The sequence below is a fragment of the Sus scrofa genome, chromosome 10, assembly GCF_000003025.6.
Source record: "Sus scrofa isolate TJ Tabasco breed Duroc chromosome 10, Sscrofa11.1, whole genome shotgun sequence".
In the NCBI taxonomy this organism is placed as follows: domain Eukaryota; kingdom Metazoa; phylum Chordata; class Mammalia; order Artiodactyla; family Suidae; genus Sus; species Sus scrofa.
Window position 1 is genome coordinate 37,058,658 of NC_010452.4, and position 25,278 is coordinate 37,083,935.

A 25,278-nucleotide genomic window follows, 5' to 3' on the forward strand; every position below is an offset into this window, starting at 1 on the left:
AAATGAATTTTATACTTTTTCCATGTTCCTCCTTATATTTCCCATTTCCTTTCTAAAATAATGTACATTATTGTTCATATCCACTCTTAATTCCTTGGTATCCAACCTTAATTCTTTTAGTATTTTCATTATCTCCCTTTTGAACTCAGTTTCTGTCAGATTGCAGAGGTCTGTTTCATTATTTGCTGCTTCAGGTGAATTCTCCTGTACTTTTAACTGGGAATGTTTCCGGAGCTTCTTCATCTTGCTTATATTTTTCTTTTCCTGTTAGTTTAGGGAAGCGAAACTGTAGTCTTAAAGAGCTACTTCTATGCAAGCACACCCCTTTATATTTTGTGTGTGTTACTATTTATTTTTGGTGTGGGAGTTTGGATATTTGCTATCTCTTTCTTTGGTGTGAGCAGGCTGTTATCCTGAGGGTGCTGAGTGTGTTTCCAGCAAAAAGGAGGCAATGGGTAGGGCTAGTAGTCAGTGCTTGGTTGCTGGGCTCTTGACAGCAGCAAGGGCCCGAAGGAAGGTTATGCAGGCTACTCCTAGTTGTAGGGCCATGGGAAGTGGAAATGAACCTTAGGTAGATTTACAAGGTGCCTAGAGCATTTGGCAGTGGCAGCAGCAGGGTGCATGAGTTCTCAGGGGAGTGACATCAACATCAGGTAGGGTTTGATTGCAATGCCATCCTCTGAGGTGATTGGGGCTTCAAGTGGTGCCTGTTTAGGGATCCCTAGTGGTATTTGCCCCTGCCACCTGTAGACCATGCAAGACGTGCCCCCTCCAGCCTAGCCCACACAGGAGGTGCTGCACAGGGTGCTCCTACTTGCAGGATCCTGGGAACTGATAGTGATCAAGTGTGTGGGCACTTCCTGGAGCATTTGGCAGTGGCAGCACAGGGCTGGTATGCTCTCAGAAGAGTGAGAGTAACAACAGGTGGTGTTCGGTAGCAGCGTCCTCCTCTGTGGTGCCCTCTGAGATGAATGGGGCTACAGGTGGTGCCTGTTTACGGACCCCTAGTGGTTGCACACCACACCCACCTACGGAGTCAAAGATAACTGAGGTGGTTTGTCTCTGCCACCTGTAGACCATGCAAGAAGCACCCCATCCCTCAGCCCATGCAGGAGGTGCTCCTATTTGCAGGGTCTTGGGAAGGAACAGTAATCAAGCCTCTGGGCACTGCATCTGAGCTGATCTTCCCATCAGTTAGGTGGCTTCCCAGGATGTGGGTTCCTTTTCTCCTTCTAGCTCCCTCTCAGGAATGCTAGTCCCATCCTGTTCTTTTTTTCTCTCTCTCTTTTTTTTCTTTTGTTCTACTCAATTACGTCAAGACTATCTTGCCCTTTTAGAGGTTTAAGTTCTTCTGCCAGCATTCAGTAGATGTTCTGTGCAAATCATTTTACATGTAGATGTGCTTTTTGATGTGTTTGTGGGAGAAGATGAGCCTGATGTCTTACTCCTCCAGCATCTTGATCCTTCTCTGATCTTTTAGTCATAGTCTATTCATGGTATTTTTTAAAGACGCATGACAAACTCAAATGTTTTGGAAGACAGTGTAAAGTAAAAAAAGTTTACCATATGTATGCAACATTAGGGAGTGCAAGAGACTATAATTAATATGGCTATATCTAAAAACATTTAAATTAAATTTTAAAAATATATGGTTATATTTCAGTTAAATATTTTGTAATAATGAGTGGTAAAATTCATCCCAATGACTTTTCTTTATTCCTCAAAATTTTATTTTCAAAAGGTTCTACAAAATTCCTCACATTTAAGCTTAGACAATAAACCCTCTCCTTCATTTCCGTCTGTTTTCTTTCTAAAACGGCATGCAGTTTTTTTTTTTTTTTGTCTTTTTGTCTTTTTTTGTTGTTGTTGTTGTTGTTGTTGTTGCTATTTCTTGGGCCGCTTTCGCGGCATATGGAGGTTCCCAGGCTAGGGGTTGAATCGGAGCTGTAGCCACCAGCCTACACCAGAGCCACAGCAACGTGGGATCCGAGCCGCATCTGCAACCTACACCACCGCTCACGGCAACGCCGGATCGTTAACCCACTGAGCAAGGGCAGGGACCGAACCCGCAACCTCATGGTTCCTAGTCGGATTCGTTAACCACTGCGCCACGACGGGAACTCAGCATGCAGTTTTTATTATTTTTTTTTTCTAGTTAAAGTCCAGATTTGGAGCCTCTTTCTGTGGGATTTCTCTAATTGATTTCAATTCTCCTGGCATATAAAGGGACAAATATTTAATCAATTGAAAACACATTTTTCATACAGAAGTATTGTCAATCACTGATCAGTGTACCTCCTTTTGCCAACATCGTAATCTGGTATCAAAGCCTTTTTGTCCCCCAGTATATCCAGACCTATAAGGTGATTGTCCCTATGAGATAATACTGATGAATTTGGCTTAGATACAATAATTTGCAGGCCATGTTCTCTTCCTAGTAGCTTGTCTGTGAGGTGCACTCTGAAAAGTTTATTATTCAGAATGTAATTAGGTGGCATAAGTGTCACCTTGAACATGCACTTTTTTAAAAAGAAAATCATCCGCAAACACTACTCTTTAAATGACTGGTCTCACCAACATAATAGTATCAGGTACAGTCAAGACATAGTGGTTGAGGACACTTTTCTGGGACCTGGAATTTGTCCGAATGCCAACAGTTTTCTTAGACCAGTGACAGGTGATGACAAACTATTGACTTAATTCAGGGAGCATTTCTGACCTTTGCCCTTAATAACTAGAAAGAACAAATTTTCACCCTCTTTTCCAAACACAGATCAATACCATGAAACTTCTATGTCAGTTGATTTCAATTCAACAGACATCTATTGAGCATCTAGTTTAAGCTGCTCTGACAGATTTGGGGGTAGAAATTGACAAGGAGAATGTCTGTAAAACTGTGTACATTATTATTATAATAGTATTATGTATATAGATCTGCTTCACTCAAGGTAGATCATAAAGTTTTCTCCTTATCCGTACCCTGCCTTGCATCATTTAATGTAATGTGGCTAACCTATTGGTGAACAAATCTTGTGTTTGAAATATTTTAGATCGTCTTCAGTTTAAAAGTCTATATATGTTCTCTTATCTTTATTCTTAATACAGAGGAGCTCTGATTTCCATTTCTGTGTGATTTTTCTCCTCCACTCTTTCTCTCTCCTTTTTTTATTAATGATTTTTTCTCATTATAGCTGGTTTACAGTGTTTTCTCAATTTTCTACTGTACAGCATGGTGACCTGGTCACACATACACATATACATTCCTTATTCTCACATTATCTTGCTCCATCATAAGTGACTAGATATAGTTCCCAGGGCTATACAGCAGGATCTCATTGCTTATCCCTCCCAAAAGCAATAGTTGGCATCTATTAACCCCAACTTCCCAGTCCATCCCACTCTGTCCACCTCCCTCTTGGCAACCATGAGTCTGTTCTCCATGTCCATATTTTCTTTTCTGTGGAAAGGTTCATTTGTGCCATATATTAGATTCTAGATAGAAGTGGTATCATATGGTATTTGTCTTTCTCTTTCTGACTTACTTCGCTCAATATGAGAGTCACTACTTCCATCCATGTTGCTGCAAATGGCATTATTTTGTTCTTTTTTTAAGGCTGAGTAGTATTCCATTGTGTATACACCGCATCTTCTTAATGCAATCGTATGTTGATGGACATTTAGGTTGTTTCCATGTTTTGGCTATTGTGAATAGTGTTACAATGAACATATAGGTGCATGTATCTTCTTCGAGGAAATTTGTGTCCAGATATGTGCCCAAGAGTGGGATTGCTAAGTCATGTGGTAGTTCTATATGTAGTTTTCTAAGGTACCTCCATAATGTTTTCCACCGTAGTTGTAGCAATTTACATTGCCACAACAGTGTAGGAGGGTTCCCTTTTCTCCACACCCCCTCCAGCATTTGTTATTTGTTTACTTATTAATGATGGCCATTCTGACTGGTATGAGGTGGTAGGTACCTCATAGTACTTTTGATTTGCATTTCTCTAATAATCAGTGAGGTTGAGCATTTTTTTTTTTCCCTGTGCTTGTTGGCCATCTGTAAATCTTCTTTGGAGAAACATCTACTCAGGTCTTTTGCCCATTTTTCCCTTTTTTTCCATTGGGTTGTTGCCCTTTTTGCTCTTGAGTTGTTTCTCTCTCTTTTAATGATCTCTTTAAAAGTATTACATTCAGTTTATTTCACATTACTCAAGTCGTAACTCCTTGAATGTATCTTATGCATTAACTCATTAAAAAAGCAAGGTTTTTTTTTCCCCCTTGTTTTTCCTTGATACTATTTATTTATTTATTAAATTGTATTGGAGTATATTTGACTTATAATGTTGTATTAGCTTTAGGTATACAGCAAAGTGATATATATAATCTCCATTCTTTTTCAGATTCTTTTCTTGTATGGGCCATCACAGTGTATTAATTTCACTGTGCTATACAGTAGGTCCTTGATACTTAACTCTTGATACTATTTAAATATGTGCTCATTGCCTGTCCCCCAAACCCTGAATCTTCAGCTTTAAGATACCCCTTTCTTAATTCTGAGATTTTTTTTTTATTTTCACTACCATTTAGATAAGACTTAAAATAGTCTGTTTTAAGGCCCCAGAGATTATAGGCATTGCAGCCATCCTAACAAGTAGGTCATGATTTGCTGGTGATATGGCATTCCCTGATTCTTCTTTACTTTTCCATTAAGACCTGCTTTACCCACCTTTGAGCAAAACTTCCATTTCAAAAATAATTCTAATGATGAAAAGTTTTAGAAGGGCAAAAATAATAATGAAAATAATTTTCACCTAGGTACCACAATTGTCTGATGTGAGGATATCATGGGACATGTCAGCAACAGAGGAGTATAAGATTTCAGTTGTTGTTTTTGTTTTTTTTTAAATGTCTATTCTATTTCTTGGGCCGCTCCCGCAGCACATGGAGGTTCCCAGGCTAGGGGTCAAAATGGAGCTGTAGCCACCGGGCTATGCCAGAGCCACAGCAAAGTGGGATCCGAGCTGCGTCTGCAACCTACACCACAGCTCACGGCAACGCCACCACAGCTCACGGCAACGCCGTGATCGTTAACCCGCTGAGCAAGGGCAGGGACCGAACCCGCAACCTCATGGTTCCTAGTCAGATTCGTTAACCACTGCGCCACAACGGGAACTCCAGATTTCAGTTGTTGAAGTACATGTTAAGGGTTGAGAGAAGAAACCTCTTACTGGAAATAGAAACTATCTATGAAAAGTTTTACTCTAGTCAATCATATCTGAGAAAATCAGAACATTTGTAAGGAAAGTGGGGCCAAAATAAAATTCCTAGGAAGCCAGGTTTTCTAGTATCAACCCCTTAGGATCTTCAAAGATGATCTTAGCCTCATTAGAATAAATTTGGGATATTAAAAGAGAAAAATCAAAACAAAGACCTTCTATAAAAAGAGCAAATCAGAAACAAAATCAGGCATTATATATCTTCCTGAAAATTAGAAGAATGGAGAGAGCAATAAAAGCAATTGTGTACGTAAATATGATATACCCCTTGCAAAAACTCAGTGGCACATGTTCCTGGAAGCTAAGAATCTAATTAAGGCTTCATTTGTCATTGTCTACAAAGTTGAGGAAGTCCTGTCTTTTTAATTAAACACCATTAACTCAGGCACTCCTGCTTACTATGAATTAATTGTCTTTCCAATTGTTCCTTCTAGGAGGACTTTGACATTTCAGACCTGCCACTAAAACTTATTTTTCTCTCATAGTGCAGTTTCAGATTGAATTCAGTTTTTTAGTGTCCAATTTTCAACATAATCATAAATATTAGCCAATAAATTCCTTCAAATAGTTCTCAAAATGCCATTGTTTACATTAATACTTGACTTTCTGGACAAAAAATGTGTTCCCTTTGCCAACTATATATTTTATTTGTGATTTTTGCTAAAGGGTGTGTTAGTAAATTGAGCATGTTCATCTAGCAAAAGAATCCACCTTTAGATTTCCTTGTAATTCTAATGTAACTAATTGATTTAGTAATTCAATGAAAACTTTAGCACATTTAAAGAGATTGTAGGATATTCTGTGGGTTTGGGTAAATATAGAAAATAACCTTTGGGCTTTTTCTTTACCCACCATAGACCAAAAAACAACAACAAAGGACAAATCTAATAACTGTACAATCTGTCACTCTTACTTGGTGTTCCAACCTGAATTACAGAGAAAATAAATAAATAAAAGGATGCTAAGCAGGTTGAATGGTGCTTCTAGGAACCTCAGTGGAATAGGATCTGGTTTATGCAGCACTGGAAATTCTTTGGGGTGTTCAGTTGTTTGTGCTAAACAAAAATAGTGATTCCAGTGCCAGCATGACATCCCAGATGCCTAACATGCATGAATCCTGTTCAGAAGTTCTACTTCCTAGGCAATTAGGGTAGCTAGTCTATTCAGAAAGAGCACAATCATATACAACTGGAAAAATCCTGTTTTTTCTTTGAATTATATTTTTGTCCAGGAGTGGGATTGCTGGATCATACAGTAGTTCTTTTTCTTTTTCTTTTTCTTTTTTTTTTTTTTTTGTTGTCTTTTTAGGGCTGCACCTGTGTCACATGGAGGTTCCCAGGCTAGGGGTCCAATTGGAGCTGGCCTACATAACAGTAACTGCTGGCTTACATAACAGAAATGGGAGATCTGAGCTGCATCTGCGACCTATACCCCAGCTCATGGCAGCGCTGGATCCTTAATCCACTGAGTGAGGTCAGGAATTGAACCCACATCTTCATGGATGCTAGTCAGGTTCGTTAACCGCTGAACCATGACAGGAACTCCAAAAATCCCATTTTAACATCTGTTATTATGATGAGTTTCATAACACCCCAATCCTTATAACAGTTTCTTCTAACTTAAAACGTATTTTTATAAATGGATTTTCATACTTGATTGCTAGCAATAAAATTCAGCTCTATAATTAAAGAGTGACATACAGGTCTAAATAGTAATATGTATATTATTTTGCATATTTTCCCTAGGGAAACATATTCTGAGTTCTGAACCATTGACTGACTTATGTCTAAACTTCTAAAAACAGTTAATTTATGATTTGGAAATTGCCACAGATAGAGAAATAAAGGTAGTTGAACTTTTGTTCTGGTCCTTTGAAATACTCTAAATATTTGTTCTATTTAGATCATTGTTTTAACATTTGAAAAATCCTAACAGGGATTTTATGCTTTATTATAATAAAGCTCTCTATATTAACAAAACCCAAAACTATGACCACTCACTCTGATAGTGATTAATGCATGCTGATCAGAAGGACTGTTTGCCACTTAAGCCATAGAAACAGCTATTTTATAATAGGCTAATCATACACAATTATCAAGGATCCATAATAGGTGGACATAGTGCTTGAATTGTATATGTCAGATACAGTCCATCTTTGGAAGGAAAAAAAGAGCATACTGAGAGTGTGTAGGAAGAAAAATATGTTGAAAACAAAAGCCATAGGTAAAAATAACAATAACAAAATAATCCTTGACTTCTTTTTATGTTTTATTCAACTGATTTTCGTTAAGTGTCAGCTTTGGGTAGATACTGACTGTGCTATTCACTAAGAATATGTAATTGAGAAAAATTGACATGATGCTCATCTTCATGGAATTTATATTTTATAGCTAATAAATGATAAATTTGTTAATTTAATTAGCGTATGCTAAAACATACATCACTTACCATGATATAGTACCAATATCTATGCTGATGGAAAAAAATAAGGTGCCATGAGAGCAAAGAAGAGAAAGGCTTACGCTGTTCTGAGATGTAGGCCATGAGGGCTTCCCTTAGGAAGGTATGTTTTATGTGGATCTGATAAGTACGGATTAACAGAGTGAGTGAGTTTAGAAGGATGAGAAGTATATTCTAGACAGAAGGAAGAGTAGATGCAAATTCCTTGAGATTAAATATACCCAGGACATTTACAGCAATTCAAGAAAACTATTATGAATTTAAGCATAAAGAGTACAGGAGAATGTAGCTTAGGTTGAATTTAACAGGTAGATGATGGTTCCAAATGATGTAGGGTCTTATGGGCTGTATCATTATTCCAAGATCTGGGATGCTGTTGATGCATTTGAAGACAAGGAGAAGACATTGAACATATTTGTGATTTTAAAAAAGATTACTACTGTATATATACCAAGTCAGAGGGAGCTATATGTGGATACAAGGGACCAATTTTAGGACTTACTACAGTGGTTTAGAAGAGGGCCATGGCAGCAGAGATACCAGAAAAAAAAAAAACAAAGAATGGATTCATTGGAGAGATATTTTGCAAAGAAAAATGAATTGATGTAGTGATGATGAATATCAATGGTAAAGGACAAAGAAGGTGGGATGTCATTGAAACTAGCTTTCTGGCATAAGCTACCTAATATGTCTTGATGTGTTTTGTGATCTGAAGGACAATGAAAGAAGACCAGGATTGAAGAGATGTATTAAGTGGTTATGATGGAAAGGTTGAGAACTACTCTTTTAGAGGAGCAGAACTTTTTTCTAAAAGCTCTTTAGTGTAGTGATAGTGAATATCTGCTAACCTGGTTCTGTGGAAGGTTTATTACCCCTAGGCTGATAGAATTTTAATGCTAAAGTATTACTAGGGTTTAAAAATAATTACCGGGGTTCCCATTGTGGTACAGTGGAAACGAATCCGACTAGGAACCATAAGGTTGTGGGTTCAATCCCTGGCCTCGCTCAGTGGGTTAAGGATCTGGCGTTGCTGGGAGCTGTGGTGTAGGTTGCAGATGCAGCTCGGATCTGATGTTGCTGCGGCTCTGGTGTAGGCTGGTGGCTGTAGCTCTGATTATATCCCTAGCTTGGGAACCTCCATATGCAGCCCCCCCCCAAAAAAAAAGACAAAAAGACCTAAAGAAAGGACAAAAAGACCAAAAAAAAAAAAAATCCATTTATTAAATGCCTATGGTGCTCTAGGAACTGCACCAGAAACTTTACATTTTTATCTCCAAACTTCTCAGTACTCCAGATACAAATGTCATCCTCGTTTTGCAGATGAACAAATGCAAAGCTGGAATTCAAGCCCATTATTGTGTGACCCCCACTGTATACTTAAGACATGTTATTTCACATCTCTTCATCCACTGTGAATATGCTGTTGGACAGATATGCCTTTCTAGTGGTTAAGTGAATTTAAGTTATGTATTCTGCCCTTTGGAAGCTTTTTCCAAGAATATAAAATGTTTAATTTCATCTGTGATAGAGGAAAATTAGAAGCAACAGGCAGGTTAGGGAATTGAAGGTACAGTGCATAAAGTGGTTACAGGTTTTTAATATTGTTATTATCATGATCATCCATGTGAAAGTTATTAATATAGTGGTGCACTGCTTCAGATGTTAAGTGCTATACAGATAGATTAATCCAAAATACAATTGGTGATATTAAAGTCGCAAAACCAACTGAAAATGGAAATATGATAGTTAACAGGAAGAAAAGATTTTTAGTAATTTTAGCATTTTATACTTAAAGTGCTGTCAAATTAATAAACATGAAAATCTCATTAAAATGACTGTCAAATAACTATTGTTCTGTATTTCTGAAAATGAAGTGCTTTCTTGGGAAAGTATTAGTTCCCTTTTGTAGACCACTGACATGTTTAAAACAGAATATTCCTCTATGAGAAGAGTCTAATTTCATTTGAAGTTATTTACATTTTCCCTGTTACTTACCCAATAAAATCATTGGAGTTTGTAGCTGGCAGAAGTCTTGCAAATAATTAAGTTCAATGGCCTTATTTTATTTGGATAAAAAAGTATGAGGAAGATTATGGAACTGGAGCTCAAAGAACTTAAAAGACTTAACAGCTGCACACATAGGTTTTCTGTGTCTCAGATCAGTTCTTTTGCTACCCTTCTCTTTTTGAGTCCCTAATCACTTGCCACAGCAGCAGTTGCAGAATTGATTTTTTTTCCTCAGGAGTTTCTGAGTCTTGCCTAGATCTGCTCACTGTGGTGATACTGAAGTCAACCATCCCTACACACATTAGCACGTTTTCACCGGGGGATGTGGCACTCCATGGAGTAGGGCGTGGGTCAGGGTAGTCATTTACAAAAGTGCCCATGTGAGCCAATTAAAAACTAATGAGGCAGAAATGCCTTCCATCAATTGGAGCTCACAGATGAGGTGAAAATGATGGGACAACAAGGCACACATTGCTGTGATAATTGGAAGGAACATTGCTTGGAAGTTAGTCGTATTTGAAATTCCACAGAAAAGATTTTTTTAAAGTACACTTGACTTTCTAATGACGTGTTTGTTCCCATTTGGGAAAAGCACTGACTGATGTTACTCAAGGATTATGCAGAGTGGTAGAAGAATAATGGCAAAACCAGTATGGCACGGTTGCTCCTAATCCTTTTGGTTAAGTTCGATGTTGCTACTTATTATCCATATGACTTTGGGCAAGTCATTTTTTTTTCTATTTCTTTACTTCTATATCTTAGTGATTTATTTGGAGTGGAACCCCAGGGTAGCAAGGATGAGGGAAGAAGGGCAGTAAAGCAGAGAAGGAGGGTAAAGTGTGTTATCAAGCCAGCCACTGCTTCACAATAGAACATGGCTACTTGCTCGGGTATGGGATATCTGAGAGGCAGTGTAGTTCCACTGTGCCTCAGAACAGACTGTTAGGTTTGGGAAGGAAAAAGAGTAAAGCATGTGTTCATCAGTGGTTTCTTATTTCCTGCTTCTTATTGGCCAAAATTCACTCCATTATTTTAAATTTCCCTGACTTCCAGGTTGTGTTTCCTGGCCCCCTGGGGAAGCTTTGGGGGAAGCCTGAGACATGGTGAATCTGGTCAGATAGAACTTGGGCAATGGAGCTACTGTGGTTCCCACTGGGGTGGACATGATGGAGGCCACGTGGAAACCCAGCCTCCACCCTTCAGGGAGGCTGAGACAGCTCATACTGTGAGGAGAGGTATCCATGGCAGTAGCCGGTTCTCACTTGAGTAAGCAACTGAGGAGGTCAAGTAGGTAAATTTCATCTGTGATGAAAGCCCTACTTTCCTCATGTTACTGATGAGAGAACTGAGATTATAGAAACAAAGTAAATTGGACAAGTCATTTTAGAACAGAGATATGGTTGAGTCTCCTATATGAAAACAGTGCTACATTTTAGTATTAATTCTCACAGGTGTCTTAAAGAAAAAATGACATAATTTATACGAAAATATTTTGAAAGCTCTGAATCACTTTTAAGGTACTGTTGTTGAATGAGAAAAGTGGCAATGCTGCCGACAACTACTGTATTAGTCCATATACTCATCAGAATTATGTTAATATGATTCACGAAATTGTAAGAGTAAAAGGCCTGGATATATTTGGTTGACTTTCTTTTAGTTGAATTTTTTTGGAGGGAGGGGAAGAAACTATGCAACATGAAAGTTACTAGGGAATTACTAACTGTTTAAGTTAGCAGATTGAGCAATTAATACCTCTTCTGGAGTAAATCTTGGACTCTCTTTTTCCAAGAATAATGAAAAATAAAAGTATATAAAGCAGCAAGGCCAGAAAACATAAAGTTTGATTAGAAGAGTCAGTGATACACATTCAAATAAGAGAATTTTAATAATTAAGTCAGTAGCAACTTCCTAGGGTTATTTTGTCAAAGTGAATTTCATAATGAAAGATCAATCAGAAACATCCAAATTTTAGACATTTTAAGAAACAACTGGCCACAACTGTTTAAAAGTATAAATATCAAGAATTCCCATTGTGGCTCAGACGTAACAAACCAGGCTAGTATCCATGAGGATGCGGGTTTGATCCTTGGCCTCGCTCAGTGGGTTAAGGATCTGGAATTGCTGTGAGCTGTGGTGTAGGTCACAAATGTGGCTCGGATCCCATGTTGCTGAGGCTGTGATGTAGGCCGGCAGTGCTAGCTCTGATGTGACCCCTAGCCTGGGAAATTCTGTGTGCCACAGGTGTTGTCCTAAAAAGCAAATAAATAAATAAATAAACAAATGAATAAATAAAGTATAAATGTCAGTAGACAAACATAGAAAAAAAGGTGGGAAACCATTCTAGAATAAAGGTACTAAAGGACATGCCAAGTGAATACAATTTTTGACTCTTCTTTGAATCCTGAATGAAATAAAAGGAAGAAAAGCAAAATAGCTATAATGAACATCAGTGAGATAATTGGTAACTGAGGATATGTACTGTATATTAGGTAGTATTATTGTAGTAGTTTTATTTTTTTAAGATATTAGTATTTTTATATTTCTTGAGATAGTGGTATTTTAAACATCTGAGTGAATGCCCTTTTTTCTTAAGAGATTCATGCCAAAATGGGAAGATATATCATTCTCTTTATATTTTGCTTTCAAATGGATCTAGAATAAGAATATGCACATGTTTTGTACACACACATTTACATATACCAGAGATATGCATCAAATATTTAGGAAGAAAGAAAAAGAGATCAAGCAGATGTGTTAAAATGTTAGTGTTGAAAATAGGTAAACACGAAAAGATGTATGTTGGGCAATTGTTTCACATTCTTTGCAGGTTTGAAGCTTCTCAAAATACAAATATAAGAAAAAATTTAATTAAGACAAACCAGAATCTTTAAAAAAGATTTTTTTTTTTCTGAATTGTATGGCCCCACTTGCGGCATATGGAAGTTCCCCAGTCACGGACTGAATCCTAGCCACAACTGCAATAACACTAGACCCTTTAACCCACTATGCCTCGCCAGGGATTGAAACTGCATCTCTGCAGTGACCTGAGCCACTCCAGGTAGGTTCTTAATCCTCTGTGCCTTAGCAAGAACTCCAGCTATAATCTATTTTTGAGATCCTGACTGTCAAAGGACAATAAAATCATGATCTCCATTTATATTTTTGGGCTTAAACTGTGTCAAATCAGAAGTTCACCCAGAATTCTTCCTGAGAGGTGAGAACATAGTGGATATTTATTGGTGATAGCCTTAAGCCTTAGAATAATATGTTCAACCAGAGCAAACTTTCTCAGCTTTAATGGTCTGTAAGAAGATATACAGTACATATTTGTTACATAATTGTTACATAATTAAATGAGTAAATGATGAATAAACAAATATTGCATAAAATCATATGTCATTTAACTATCAAACTCTAGATTTGGGAATTGGAATAAAATCTTCATGAAAATAAAGCATTGAAAGTCTGGAAAGGATGATGAGATTGTCTAAAATATCAGGTCCACAGAGTCGGAACCAATTGTATGTGTTTAAAAGCATGGACCCTAGAGCCAAAATCTAGACTCAGAGACTGATTATGACATTGAAGTGTTTAAAGATTTTTGGCTATTGTATTTATTCTCACTATGCCTCAGTTTTGTAATGTATAAAATAAAAGTAAAATATTTAAGACTTTATTATGTAAGCATAAATATGTCACCCCTTAATAACATGTACCTTAGGCTATCACTATGCAAATTAATAAATTTATCATGTAAAACACTTAGAACAATGCCTTATACTTAACAAATGTTAAGTAAATTTGAGTTTTTATTTTACATATGAAAAATAGTTGTATTGCTATTTTTAGTTTTAATTGTTTTTCACCTGGTAATATATTTACAAGTTACCCAGTGAGAAGTAAGAGCAATTAAATAGAACCTATGTGTAAAACTTATGATTAGAGTATCTCAAACTGTCCTATCTGCCAGTATTGGTCTTCTATGAACCAATCCAAATGTTGGCTTTTCATATCAAATAGGGGCAATACCTTAATTTGCAAATAAAAATAAAAATCCAATAATGGCTAGAATATTCCTTTTTTTTTTTTTTTTTTTTTTGTCTTTTTGCTATTTCTTGGGCCGCTCCTGCAGCATATGGACGTTCCCAGGCTAGGGGTCGAATTGGAGCTGTAGCCACCGGCCTACACCAGAGCCACAGCAACGCAGGATCCGAGCCTCAGCTTCCAGCTACACCACAGCTCACGGCAATGCCGGATCATTAACCCACTGAGCAAGGGCAGGGACCGAACCCGCAACTTCATGGTTCCTAGTCAGATTCGTTAACCACCACGCCACGACAGGAACTCCTAGAATATTCTTGATTTTTATCAATATTCCCCAAAATGTCTCCTAAATCTTCATGACATAAACTCATCAGATGATAAAATTTAATTGTCTAAATTAAGCATTTTTGCTTCACTTGCTATCCTCAGCCATCAAATTAGATTGAGTTGGTTCATGTTATTTATTTATAGATTGCCAGAATGTCATTTTCATTTAGTATTGGGTATTATTTGTTGTGTAGAGATATTCATTTTTATTCTTCTTGTTTTAGCTTTTATGGTGGAATTTTAATGAATCATCTATATTATTGTGTTCTACAAACAGTAAAACATTCTAGGTACTCAGGTGCACAAATAAATTTGATAATTATTAAATGAAAGCAGCTACTCTTTGTAGACTCTCAAAAGAGAAGGAAAAAAATTCTTTCCTTCATAAATTCAAATCAAAGTAACTCCAAGATGGAATTTACTGAAATATTTGACCAAATCTAATTCTTACCTCCTTATTTTTGGATTGTAAATCTTAGCCATCTATAGGATAGGTAGAATAGGTGTTTAGTCAAAACTTTCTTAGACATTAGCTTTGTAATTGAAGTGAATTGGAGAAATAGTTTGCTTACTAGTAAAAAATGTTTACTATTGTTAACAATCTAAAAAACAAAATATCTAATTTGACCATTAAATTTTGGGATATGTTAAATATGGATTATGCTTAAATTAATTTTGTTATTGCTAATGGAATCCTATTCCTCATATAGGATGATATCACTTGACTTGCAATTAAATTTTTTTTTGTTTGTTTTTTAGGACCACACCCACTGCGCATGGAGGATCCCAGGCAAGGGATGGAATCAGAGCCATAGCCATCAGCCCATGCCACAGTCACAGCAATGCCAGATCTGAGCTGCGATCTACGCTGTAGCCTTTTGGCAACAGCAGATTGTTTAACCCACAGAGAGAGGCAAGGGATGGAACCTGTATCCTCATGGATACCAGTTGGCTTCTTAATCCTTTGAGCCGTAGTGGGAACTCCATCAATTAATTTTTTTTTTTTTATTGCTCAGCATTTCTTTCATTTAATCTAATTACCCTATTTCTGCCTCTTGGTAAATATAAACCTGGTTTTACATAGGTGTTATCAAGTGGAAAACCAAGTATACATCACACTAGCAGTAAGATTGTAGATGCTTTTCTTGCTTTTCTTCATGCTACATAGTAACAATCATTAAACTATTTTTATTTATCTAAGAGTTTTGATAGTATCAAGAACAAAGTGTCTGTTACTTAAAACAATACGGTTGTAGTCATCTGCCAGAACACATTTGCTGTTTGTTTACTGTGAGACAGTTTTTATGCAAAGCCCCTTGGAACTGTGTATGAAACTGTGCTGGAATCTTTTTTATCATGAACACCTAGTCAAATAACTGATTGAAGAATTGTAACAGTCCGAACATTGTCATGAATTTGTCATCATATTTAGAATTGTAGCTTATTTTCACCTGTTTCTCAAAAGATATCATCATTTAATTTTTCCCTCCTTTCACAGTTTCATTGTTTCCTGTTTGCATATCTTATCTTTTCTGTTAAATGCCATCTCTTTCACTATTTTTTTGATATAGCAAGCAAGGGCAAGTAGTTTAATTCCAAAGAAAACGAATTTGCTTTTCTTCTGTATGTCTCATTCTTTAAGATATTTCTTAAAGAAAAGACTTATTAAGCCTTTGATCAGTCAGTCATTCAAGCAAATATTAGAATCTCTTTTTTTTGGAGAATTGTTAAAACACAATCGATATTTTATGATGCCCATCATTTTGCCTGCAGGTGTGAAACTGAGGTAAATGACTTTTTAACACTTCTTTTCCAGCTCGATGGCTCTATGATTTTATGAGTAAAAGCAAAAAATTATGATGATTTTGAAGTTAGAGGTAAAAGGCAACATTGCATTATAAATTGAGAGGAAAGCACACCATTGACTACAATGAGGCACTCCCCTCCAGTAAAAGATATCTTGGTGCAAACCTTGCCATTCATCTCTAAATAGGACAAGGTTTCTCACAGTAGCAGAAGGCAGAAGAGGAGTTCCTGTTGTGGCTCAGTGGGTTAAGAACCTGATACAGTATTTCCTTCCCGAGGATGTAGATTCGGTCCCTGGCCTCATTCAGTGGGTTAAGGATCTGACGTTGCCCCAAATGCAGCGTGGGTTGCAGATGTGGCTTGGATCCAGCATTGTGTGGCTATGGCTTAGGCTGGCAGCTTCAGCTCTGATTTAGCCCCTGCCCCGGGAACTTCCATATGCCACAGTTGCGGCCCCAAAAAGAGAAAAAGAAGAAGATAAAAGAAACTAGAAAGCTTAAGCACCTACTATGAACCAAGCATTTTCAAAATCTTAGGAAGTAAGTACTACTATAAACATTTTATGTGCAAGAAAGTAAGGCTCATAGAAATAACATCCGCCCAGTTTAACATATGTCAGGGATTTGAATCTAGATCTAGTCTCTCATGTACTTCATTCCTCACGTAGTTTTTTCAGGAGGTTGTCCTTCTATTTTATTATCTTAACATGTTGCAAAAATAAAAAGCCTTAGGAGTTTGAAGATGTAAATCCGGGCATCACTTGGTTACAATCTAGTATGTTTGACAATGTCCTAAGTTTAATATTTTTGTGTTATTATATAAATATACAATTATCATTATTACAAAATATTTACTTTGCTTTCTTTTTTGGTAATTTTAATGTTGAATATATTATTATGTCCTAAGGTTATAACAAAAATATATGAAATAAACTGTTAAAGTCTCCTTTCTGCTTTCCCTTACCACTTCCTATTCCTATTTTCCAAGTAGGAATATTTTAAACAAGTCGCTACATGTCTCCTAGAGCATTTCTGTACACATGTATATATTGAATGAGTTTATATTATTTATATTTTTCTGTAACTTAATTTTAAGTCTGTAGATTTTTATGGGCATATTTTTACCTGCTTTCTTTTTGTTTATTTTATTTTATTTTATTTTATTTTATTTTATTTTATTTTATTTTATTTTATTTTATTTTATTTTATTTTATTTTATTTTAATTTTGTCTTTTAAGGCTGCCCCCGTGGCATATGGACGTTCCCAGGCTAGGGGTCAAATCAGAGCTGGCCTCCGCCACAGCCACAGCAATAAGGGATCCAAGCCACATCTGTGACCTACACCACAGCTCATGGAACACTGGATCCTTAAGCCACTGAGCAAGGCCAGGGATCGAACCTGTGTCATCATGGATACTAGTCAGGTTCATTAACCACTGAGCCACAATAGGAACTCCAAGTATTTTAAAGTATGTATATGTGATTTTATTAGCATAGATATTTACCCCATTATTAATCTCTAGCTTTAGTATCTATAGAATATTAAATTTATAATTAATTTAATAATTTCCTTACTGATGAATATTTAGCTTATTTCCAGTTAGAGTTCAATTCATTAATAAATGCTGCAACCAATGTCTTTATTAATATGTTTTTTACTAGTAAAAACATTCTTGTTGATGTCTATAACAAGAGTTATTAGATTAAGATCATACATTTTAAAATTTTAACATTCCCTAATAAGTATTGAAAAAAGCATGAAAACTCACACTGCTAACAGTTGAGAGTTTCAATCTTCTGACACCTTTATCTGATAAAGGTTTTAAATATTAGCAATCTGATAGATGAAATATTTCGTTACCATTTTGATTTGCTGACTTTTTAATATAAATCAATTGCAGCAACTTTTTGGGGTCCTTTTATTGTCATTTCTTTTTTGTGTGTTTCTTTAGTTTAAATAAGTTGTTCACTTTTTATCATTTTATGTTCTTCTTGCCTTACTGTCTTTACTTATGGTGAAACACCCTAGTGCATTATGTCACAATATTTTCTCATTAGCAATTGTTTATCTTTCCCGGATGACTAAGGCAGAGTCCCTTATCACTAGAAGGTCTGATGCTTTGGAGAACAGTAAATAGCTAAAACATTACACATGAATAGAAACTGCTATAATAATGGCAGGGACATCAGTCTGTGGGGATACTGGGAAAGAAATTAGAACCTCTGAGGAATCAGAGAATGCTTCACAGTGGTCATGCCATTAGAATTCTGTCTTTGAGAATGAGCACATTTTCTAAAAATGAGAAGAAGGCATTTCAGGTAGAAATATTTTGTGTTCAAAGGCATGAAGCTTTGTGTTTGGATGAGTGGGAAATAAAATGGGGCTGGAGCATGGCCCATGTGGAGCGGAGTGGCAAGCCATAATGTTGGATAGCTTGTGACTAGATTGTCATACACTTTGTGTGGGGTTTTATGTGAAAGCAATGCCTAGAAAAATGAAGTATTTAAACAGAGGATAAAAAACAGATCAGATATGGTTTAAGTACTTGGGTATTAATTGTGTATTATTTCATTGCATTGGCCATTGACCTGCAGCATATGGAATTTCCCTGGCTAGGGGTCGAATCGGAGCTGTAGCTGCTGACCTAAGCCATAGCCATGTCAACACAGGATCCAAGCCACATCTGCAGCTTATACCACAGCTCATGGCAGTGCCAGATCCTTGACCCACTGAGCAAGGCCAGGGATAGAACCCATACTGGTTGGGTTCACTTCCACTGCACCATAATGGGAACTCCAGGAAATCCTGATATACCGGATAATCTGGGATATTTTCTGATTCTGATGTGTTTTTGGCTTTACTGTTAATGTTTTTATTTATCTGATATTATGATTTTTTTAGTGTGAACATGACTTTGTTTTGTTGGAGTAGAGTTGACTTACAATGTTGTGTTAGTTTCAGGTGTACAGCAACATGAATCACTTATATACGTACACACATACACAGACATATATTTCGTTTTTTCCCATATAGGTTATTATTTAATATCTCTTTTCACATATAACTTTTCTGTGCTATACAGAAGGTTCTTGATAATCATCTATTTTTACAGTAGTGTGTATATGTTATTCCTACCCTCCCAATGTTTTTGAATATGACCAATCTAGTCTCTCCTTTGAAGAAATGGTTAAGTGGAATGCTGGGTAGGGATAATAAAAAGCACACGGTATGTGGAGAAAGAAATTCTCTCTGCCTGGGAATGAGACAGTGGGTACTGTGGCTAATGGTGGTGGTTGCAGTGGGAGGAATTTCAGTGTTATGGGTACAGTCTTGTCCAAAATCAACAGTCACCTGGCTGAGACTTCTTGAGGACAGGCACTGGCCAGTTCTTGAATCATCTTCATCAAGTTCTGCCTAGCACACTGTTCAAACCATTGGGCTTTTACCTAATTTGAACAGCTCTTTCTTACTTTTTGAACTATTTCTCTGTCTTACAGAATTGATTTTTTTTTTCTTCAATACCTTTTACACACTTTGCTCCCTAAATTTTGCAAATGGGATTTCCTTCACCTGGAATATTATTCTTCTCACCTCACTCCTCATGCAGTCACCTAGTCCTTCATTCAATACGTTAGAACTTGGGCTACATCTCCTCTGAAGAGGTCCCTCTCGAGTGGCCAGTTCTGATTAGGTGCCTCTTCTTCTGTGGGGCCGTTGCTTGCCCTTCCTGACAATTCTCCCTGAAGCAGAAATATGTGCACAGTTGTCAAGCTGCCCACTGGCTCTGAGCTCTTTGAAAGCTGAGATGTTAAGTATTTTGTTTTGGATTCTTCAGGGTCTATTATACTTTCTCCCACACAGGAGAAGCTCAAAATATCTTTGATGAATGGATAATTAGATGTTTGTCAAATCTAAACTAAATTTGAATTCACTCTTTTAACTTTGCCTAATCCTTGATAGTTACAAACATGCATTTAAGAAGTGTGTCATTTATATTTGTCTTATATTCAACAAATACTCCGAGTTAAAAACAGTCATGGTTTGCTATATCATCAAATCAACCAAGGCCAAAATCCATAAAAATTGTATGAAAGTATTATTATATAATATGTCATTCAAACCCTGCAAAGATTGTGAGTTTGCGGCTTAAATAATGTATATCAGGAGTCCTTTTGTGGCATAGTAGGTTAAAGATCCAGTATTGTCACTGCAGAGACTTGGGTTTCTACTGTGGTGTGGGTTCAGTCCCTGGCCTGGGAAGTTCTATGTGCTGTGGGTGCAGCCAAAAAGAAAAAAATAAAATATTCTACTTCTTTCTTTCATCAGTTGCAAAATCAGAATGTCAAGCTTAATGTGCAGTTGCAGATATATAATCTTCAAGGTTTGGAAAAATGTCAACCCACAGAAACGAAATTATATTTGAGAGTTTGTTAAATAAAAGTTTGTTATTCACCTGAACTACTCTTCCGAAAGAGATTTTTATTAATGAGGGAGTAATAAGCACTGACAATTTACATGTTTTTAAAATGTTTATTTGCTTCCTATCCTCCCATACCCTTTGCAAGGAGGCACTTATTTCTGCTCTTCAAATAAATGGACTATATTGAATTGGCCTTCACAAAAGTGGAGAGTTGAGTAGGGGGAAAAATTTTAACTAGAATGAGTTATCCCCAAGCTAACAGATTGGCATTATTACCGACAATGCCACTTTCTAAGGGCATTAGTTTTGAAGTAAAGGGATAAAAAAGGAAGAACACGCACACGTGTGTGTGTGTGTGTGTGTGTGTGTGTGTGTGCACATACATGCATACACACACATTATTCAGAGGAGTTCATGAATAAATGTAGATGCCCACTTCATAAACTGGATCTCTAGATATCATTCCTTAAACTAATGTCCTTTGACAGTGAGCTAAACCCACTGAATGCTGAACGAGTTCCTAGAGTATAAAAATATGTATTAATAAGGGATTATTCACACACAAAAAACTCCTCAAATCAAGGTATATAAGTCACAGTATGTTTTTAAAGATAAATGATTTTATTAAGTATAATCAAATTTAATATTACTAATTAGTTTTTTAAAAAATAGTCTATCAGTCTTCTAGGGATCATCTGTAATGAGTAGGGAAAATACTTGATAATACTTGATGACTTGGGTATTATCTATTCCTATGTAAATGAGTATTTTACATAAAGTACCAAAAGCTTTGTTTTATGTAAACTAGATACTTCATAACATTCAAATTTTAATTTGAATAGTATAAATTTACTATTATTATTTTTTGTCAAAGGAATTGTTTCATTGTAGGTTTCGTGAATATATGTCTTTGATTCTCCCAATATTTAGTATAATTTTTAATTCATACTTTATATTTTAACCAAATTTTCATTTTCTTAATAGATTTCCCAAATGCTACAAGTAATATTGCATACTACAGAACTATGGAGTAAGGGCAAAACATAAGCTTTTATACAGATCTGCTCTGCTATTTGAATGCTTTTTTACCTGGAGAAATTAGTCTTTCAGAACCTCAGTTTCTGCATCTTTTAGGAAAGGAATTCTGGGAGTTCCCATTGTGGCTCAGTGGAAATAAACCTGACTAGCATCCATGAGGACACAGGTTCAATCTCTGGCCTCTCTCAGTGGGTTAAGGATCTGGTATTGCTGTGAGTTGTGGTGTAGGTTGCAGATGTGGCTCAGATCTGGCATTGCTGAGGCTGTGGTATAGGCTGGCAGCTGCAGCTCCAATTCGACCCCTAGCTGGGAACCTCCATGTGCCATGCATGCGGCCCTTAAGAAAAAAAGAAAAAAAAAAGGAAAGGGATTCTCTGTTATTATCAGAAATGAATGAATTAATCTTTAGTGTTTTGTGAGAGTTTGTTAAATGAGAGTTTGTATTTTTTTAAAACAATTTTTATTTCATTTGGAGTATAGTTGTTTTACGCTATTGTGTTAGTTTCAGGTATCTAGCAAAGTGACTCAGTTATGCATATACACATAGCCATTGATTGTCTATTTTATGTATAGTAGTGTGTATGTGTTAATCCCAAACTCCTAATGTATCCCTTCTTCCACCTTTCACCTTTGGTAACCCTAAGTTTGTTTTGAAGTCTGTGAATCTGTTTCTGTTTTTAAATAAATTCATTTGTAGCTTTTTTGTAGATTCCACATATAAGTGATATCTTATGATATTTGTCTTTTTCTGTCTTACTTCACTTAGTATAATAATCTCTAGGTATTGTATTTTTTAATCACAAAAATTGCAATCATTTTATAAGTCCTTGCAACTTACTTCAAACTTTACATTGCTACATAAGTATAGATTTTTGTAAGTTTTCTCTTTTTTTAATTGAAAGTCAGAGTATGCCAAATATTTAGCTCAGCTTTTATTAAGAATTACATTAATTGATTATATAAATTAATAAACCATAACTTGAATGCCTTTATTTATTTATTTATTTATTTATTTATTTGCTTTTTAGGGCTGCACCTGTGGTAAATGGAGGTTCCCAGGCTAGGGGTTGAATCAGAGCTACAGCTGCCAGTCTATACCACAGCCACAGTAACGCCAGATCTGAGCCGCATTCTGCGATGTACACCACATCTCCTGGCAACGCTGGATCCTTAACCCACTGAGCGAGAACAGGGATTGAACCTGCAACTTCATGGTTCCTAGTCGGATTCGTTTCCACTGTGCCACGATGGGAACTCCTCGAATGCCTTTAGATGTCACTAAAATATGCATTCTTTCATTGCCATCACCGATGTGCAATATTATTCCTTAGTGACTTTTCTGTGAATAATTTATTATTCTGTAGTCAGTAGTCACCTTTTTAAAATCCCTGATTTTGCACAGTTATTTTACATTTTAGGGGCAAAGGAAAAGGGTTTTTCAGAGAAAGGGGGAAAACCCAACCAGCAGGGGTATTCTATTTACTGTGCATGCATTTTTCATTTCCTGTTCTATTTTTGTTTTGTATTATTTCACTTGCTATATTATTTCCATTCTTTTTAGCTTTCATCACCAGGAAAGGATGCAGGCTTCCTTTGGAGCTATGCTTCCCACTCAGTGTACCAGCGGGGAATGTCATATTAGTGGTGTGATATAGTCCTTAACTGCAGATGCAGATGCCTCTGTCAGTTCTGCAGCTGTTTTACTTCCTATCAGCATTGGTAGTTATTTTAAATAGAGGTGATATTATGCCCTGCATTGTAATACTAGCCCTACCTTTCCTTTGGTTTCTTTTATTTCAGTTTTTCTGCTTGTGTGGGTTGAAAACTGTGAAATATGAAACTCTAAAAATAAGGATGAATCTAGCATATAAACTACAGTACCAATCAACTTTCTGTTTGGACTTTTGAATTAGAACTAAGGGACTTGCTTGAAGACACTTGGTTGGCATTTGTCCTCTGATGAACCTGTCAACTAGTCGGAGCCCAATTAAAAAGAACCTGACCCCCTTGCTGTACAGTGGGAAAATAAAAATAAATAAATAAATAAATAAATAAATAAATAAAAGAGCAAATGAAAAAAAAAAAGAAAAAAAAAAAGAAAAAGAAAAAGAAAAAGAAGCTTCGCTTACTTGGAATTTTCCCCCAGGTGTTAGAATAGAATGAAGTTAATCATAGGAATTCATGCTACATTAGTGAATTGTCTCACAAACTGTCAAGGTTTGGTGTATTGCCAACACAGAAATATCAGTCTACTTCATTGCAGGCAATGTGTCCTATTGTGTAACTTATCAGCCAAATCTACATCACTCTTTCCTCTCTGCCCTGGATGATTCCGATGTTGGCTTTACTTCTCTCTGCGACCTCAGGGCCCTGAATATGTTCCCTTCTAACACTTTTGAATGTTTCATGGTACAGCTGCAAACTGCAGATGCAAAGTTCCTTTGCATACCCCATGGTACTCTGCATTCCTTGGTTTAGGGACTTTATTTCTCCTCAATACTTAAGTGTTCGTTGAATAACTGATGCACTCTAAGTGCTAAAGGAATTGTTGACTGCAAATGGAAGATATCACAGGGGTTCTGGGGTTCTGAATTGCCTTAGAAAAGGACAATAAAGCATGTCAATATGATTATTCATTAAGAAACAATGAACTTCACCTATTTTTGAAGTCAAATAGTGCAAGACTTGGGAAAAAAATGTGTTTTCTAATTAATCAGTGTGCCAGAAAATTAGTTCAAACAGAACATTTCATTTTCATCGTGTATCAGTTATCCTCTTATATAAAATTGGGAGCATGTTTGACAGAAAAATGTGGGAGGATTTTTTTAAGTAGCTGAATGCAATCTAAAGAGGGACAGGCTTAAAGTTTTCCTGCACTCCAATTCAGAAGTAAAGCAAAGCAAAGTGTCCAACCAGCCTCTGCTACCAGATAAGGCGAACATACTTGTCTTATTTGGAGAAAGACGAGAGAAATGGCATGTTGTAAAATCCATCCAGAATTATTTCTCTGACATTATTTGGTCAGCTTGATTCCACATGGGCGTAGGATGGTTATTCACAGTCATTTAGATCTCTTCTTCATTTAGGTGATCTGTCGTCAAATCTGTATCAACCTCTGAGTATATCTCTTCAACCCAACCAGTAAGCTTGAATGTTGAAAAGAAAACTGGACTAATTCTTCAGAAGGTTTTGCTGGGCCAGTTTGGAACTGAGTGTGCCCCTCTTCGTGCACACTGAAAATCTGAAGAGCTCTTCCCTAACTGTTCCTTAACCCTGTCCATATTTCATCGAGGCTGTCATTCCACTACAGACAGTTCTCTTGCTTCAGATTTGTCTGGCCATGCCGCTCCCCATCTAGTGATGCTCACTTGTTTTTGTTCAGCTTCTGAGTAGAGCATAGACTTTCCATGCCAGCTACAACTTTAAAAAAAAAAATCACATTCTATCTTTTAGCAAACCAAGGGTAAGTTTTCTCTTCTACCTAGAATACACTTTCCCTACCCTTCTCATTGCTGACTCCTGCTGTTCTTCCACTACCTTTCACTTCTTCAGACAAGCTGTCTATAATCCTTCTCCACCTGGATTAAGTGGCCCAGCCATGTGGTCTAAATTACTCCTTTCTGGAACTTTTTCCTGGCACATATCAATGCTTCTTTCAATTGTTGTTTTCTTCTCTGTGTTCTATAGAGAAGCTGGGACTATTTGGAGTTTACTTTTATAGCCTCACCTCTAACCAGAACTGTGTCTGGCACATGATAAGTATATAATAAATATTTTAAAATATATAATTATTTCTACATTTTTTCTTTTTATTTAATTATTTTCCATTGTTCAGTATTTGACAAATTTGGCCTATATGTTGCATGTGTGGTTGATAGTAGCTGAGAAGAGAATACTAAG

At 36.5% G+C, this 25,278-nt stretch overlaps 1 protein-coding gene across 6 annotated transcripts in view; it reads left to right on the forward strand.

Annotated features, from left to right (window-relative positions):
- LINGO2 (leucine rich repeat and Ig domain containing 2) overlaps positions 1-25,278 on the forward strand; it is a 1,289,931-nt gene that overhangs the window by 317,449 nt on the left and 947,204 nt on the right. The window lies entirely within an intron of this gene.